The following is a 4,625-nucleotide window of genomic DNA, read 5'->3' as shown; positions in this document are numbered from 1 at the left end:
GGAAACATTTTTCAAAATTTCATGCACATATGCAGTCCTTCCATTTACAGAAACTTATCTTACAGATAATGCATATGATACATGCAAAGACTGTGCAAGGGTAGTCTCTGAAGGACTCTGTGTGTGTGTGTGTGTGTGTGTGAGTCATGTCCCACTTTTGCCACCCGTGGACTATAGCCTGCCAGGCTACTCTGTCCATGATTCTCCAGGCAAGAATACTGGAGCAGGTTACCATTTCCTCCTCCAGGAGATCTTCCTCTTCCTAACCCAGGGATTGAACCTGTGACTCCTCAGTCTCTTTAAAATAATAAAATTTTCCTTATCAGACAAAATGAAAAAAGAAGAAAAAGAAAGCTTTGATAAAGTTTTTTGTGACTGCTTTTGCCCACGCTCTTTTCATTTCTGAGACTTCTTTTTGCTGAATATTTTGTACATGGCACATTCACTTCTATCTCTCAATTTTAATAATCAAGAGTCCTCTTGTGGTACCATCTCATGCCTATCAGAATGGCTGGTATCAAAAAGTCTACAAATAATAAATGCTGGAGAGGGTGTGGAGAAAAGGGAACCCTCTTACACTGTTGGTGGGAATACAAACTGGTACAGCCACTATGGAGGACAGTGTGGAGATTCCTTAAAAAACTGGGAATAGAACTGCCTTATGACCCAGCAATCCCACTGATGAGCATACACACCGAGGAAACCAGAAATGAAAAAGATATGTGTACCCCAGTGTTTATTGCAGCACTGTTTACAATAGCTAGAACATGGAAGCAACCTAGATTTCCACCGGCAGATGAATGGATAAGAATGTTGTGGTATACATACACAATGGAATATTACTCAGCTATTAAAAAGAATGCATGTAAATCAGTTCTAATGAGGTGGATGAAACTGAAGCCTATTATACAGAGTGAAGTAAGTCAGAAAGAAAAACACCAATACAGTATATTAACGCATATATATGGAATTTAGAAAGATGATAACAATGACCCTATATGCGAGACAGCAAGAGAGACACAGATGTAAAGAACAGACTGTTGGACTCTGTGGGAGAAGATGAGAGTGGGATAATTGAAGAGAATACCATTGTAACATGTATATTACCATTTGCGAAATTGATCGCCAGCCCAGGTTTGATGCATGAGACAGGGGGTTCAGGGCCGGTGCACTGGGATGACTCTGAAGGATGGGATGGGGAGGGAGGTGGAAGGGGGGTTCAGGATGGGGGACAAATGTACACCCATGGTGGATTCATGTCAATGTATGGCAAAACCCACTACTATATTGTAAAGTAATTAGCCTCCAATTAAAATAAATAAATAAAGTAAAAATAAATAAATAAAAATAGTCATGATAATCAATAGTCATGGTAGTTAAAAAAAAAAAGAGTCCTTTTGTGACTTCACATACAATTACTTATACATCTCTATTCTCCCCTAGTAAACTGTTGGATGTCTTTAGTTCCTTTCTGTTCTCTACAATACTGATGTAGAGTCTTAAAAATAATTCCTCAAATGAGAGGTTTAGATAATCAACTACCTTACAGTACTAGGTACTTGGAACTGAAAAGCAGATTATCAAAGAAAGATAGAATAACAGTCATGGAAAACATCTAGTCACTTTTTTTTCAAACTTTAAACATTTTATTTTGTATTAGGGTATAGATGATTAACAATGTTGTAGTAGTTTTAGGTGAACACGAAGGAACTCAGCCATACACATATCTCCCTCAAACACCCCTCCCATCTAGGCTGGCATATAACTTTGAGTAGAGTTCCATGTGCTATACAATTCGTCCTTATTGGTTATCCATATTGAATATAGGAGTGTCATCACTTTTTTAAAAGTGATTTTTATTTCCATACAATTTCCATCTCATCACTTTGCAGGTAAAAATATGAGCCCCAGAGGAAAGAAAGAAGTCACCCCAATTTACTTAACTAATTAGTGGTAGAGTTGAGACTAGGAACCAGGTTTCAGACCACATTAGCTACAGCAAACCAATCTCTACTCCAAGAAGATGACGACATAACTTAAAAGTAATAAGTAACAAAATAATTTTAAAAGGATTTTTTTTTTGGTACAGCTGTAAGGTACTAATAGAAAAGCAATCTTCTATCTCTTTCATTTTCTTCAGCTCATAAGTACTTCTACTTCTGTTATATCACTGTTTCCCAAACTTATCTCATGATAAGAATTATAGAATTCTCTGAAAAGAACAGGAATCTGGATAATCACAATTGTTTTTTAATAAGCAACTCAAGTAATTCTTGTAATGAAGAATTCTTAAAAAATCCTGTTCACTTCACCCTCAAAGTAAGCTTGTAAAATATTTATGGGTGAGGAACCTGAGCCTCACTGAGTTTAGGTGACTGTCCCTTAACCACAGAGTGATATTTCTGAGCTCCAACATTTCTTTTCATTGTTGAATATTGTCTACTGGGGGGACATTACATCTTTTAAAATTTTTTATTGAAATATAGTTGATTTACAATGTTGTGTTAATCTCAGGTGCACTGCAAAGTGATTCAGTTATACATCAGTTCAGTTCAGTTGCTCAGTCATGTCTGACTCTTTGTGACGCCATGGACTGCAGCATTCCAGGCTTCCCTGTCCAACACCAACTCCCGGAGCTTGCTCAAACTCATGTCCATTGAGTCTGTGATGCCATCCAACCATCTCATCCTCTGTCTTCCCCTTCTCCTCCCGCCTTCAATCTTTCCCAGCATCAGGGTCTTTTCCAATGAGTCAGTTCTTCACATCAGATGGCCAAAGTATTGAAGTTTCAGCTTCAGCATCAGTCCTTCCAATGAATATTCAGGACTGATTTCCTTTAGGACCGACAGGTTGGATCTCCTTGCAGTCCAAGGGACCCTCAAGAGTCTTCTCCAACACTACAGTTCAAAACAGTCAATTCCCTGGTGCTCAGCTTTTTTTTTTATAGTCCAACTCTCACATCAATACATGACCACTGGAAAAACCATAGCTTTGACTAGATGGACCTATGTTGGCAAAGTAATGTCTCTGCTTTTTAATATGCTGTCTAGGTTAGTCATAGTTTTTCTTCCAAGGAATTTTATATATATATTTATATATATATATTCTTTTAAAAATTCTTTTCCATTATAGGATATTAAATATAGTTTCCTCTGCTATATAGTAGGTCTTTCTTGGCTATCTATTTTATGTATGGTAGTATGTATATTTTGGGCTTCCCAGGTAGTGCTAGTAGTAAAGAACCTGCCTGTTAATGCAGGAGACATACAGATGTGGGTTGGAACCTTGGATCAGGAAGATCCCGTGAGGAGGGCATGGCAATCTACTCCAGTATTCTTGTCTGGAGAACCCCATGGACAGAGGAGCCTGGTGGGCTACAGCCCATAGGGTGGCAAAGAGTCAGACACAACTGAAACGACTTAGCTCATATGCACAATACGTGTATTTTAATCCCAAACTCCTAATTTATTGTTTCCCCCATCTTTCCCTCTTGGCAGCCGCAAGTCTGTTTTTTATATCTGTGAGTTAATTTTTGTTTTGTAAGTAAATTCATTCATATCATTTTTTAAGATTCCACATACCAGTGATAGCATATGATATTTGTCTTTCTCTAGCTGACTTACTCCGCTTAGTATGATGATCTCTTGGTCTACCCATGTTGCTGCAAATGGCATTATTTCATTCTTTTTTTGGCTGCGTAATATTCCATTGGTATATATACCACGTCTTCTTTATCCATTCACCTGTTGATGAACATCCATTCTTTTTTAAAAAATTTATTTATTTTGGCTGTGCTAGGTCTTACTTTCAGCATGCAGGATCTTTCATCTTTGTTGTGGCAAGTGAGATCTTTAGTTGAGGCATGTGGGATCTAGTTCCCCAGCCACGGATTGATCCTAGGACCCCTGCATTGAGAGGGTGGAGTCTTAGCCACCAGACCACCAGGGAAGTTCCCAACATTTATTTTACTAATAATATATCTTTATCTCTTTCATAATCTAACTCATGATCATTATTCACTTCTGCCATTAGAAAGGAAACTATTAGAATCCTAATTAAAGTTGCCACTCATAACTATACCACTGTGTACAAGCCCATTCTTTAAGTCATGAGGAAGGAAAACAACTGGGGGTGGATATAGAGCAGAATATAAATGCTTACATAAATTCCACCCAGCTCTTCCCATTTTAGAATAAAAATACGGAATGAAAAGGGAAGGGGAAAGTTTTGCAAGTCAATAAGCTAATTCTGGCCTGTCACTAAATTGCTGTAGGAAGCATTTTTTTCTCATCTGGAAGACCTTTTCTAAGGCATAGTAGGAGGGGGAAGTAATTGCATGAATCATACTGCCAGTCTTATGGACAAAAAAAAAATAATAATATAAGGAGAAAAGAAGAAGTACTGCCTCGAAACTACACGTGTCAGTCAGAAATTGGGAGAGAGAGGTTACAGGCTAAACTTGATCAGGATTACTTGGACTGAAGGAAACTCTTCACTATTCATTTCTCCAAGGACCCTTTCTGGACCTTTCCTTCCCAACTGTAGTGAAGAAAAGTGAAAGTGAAAGTGTTAGTCACTCAGTTGTGTCGGACTGTTTGTGACCCCACGGGCTGTAGCCCACCAGG

This window comes from Budorcas taxicolor, chromosome 8 (assembly GCF_023091745.1).
Source record: "Budorcas taxicolor isolate Tak-1 chromosome 8, Takin1.1, whole genome shotgun sequence".
NCBI lineage: Eukaryota > Metazoa > Chordata > Mammalia > Artiodactyla > Bovidae > Budorcas > Budorcas taxicolor.
This window is presented reverse-complemented; position numbering follows the sequence as displayed.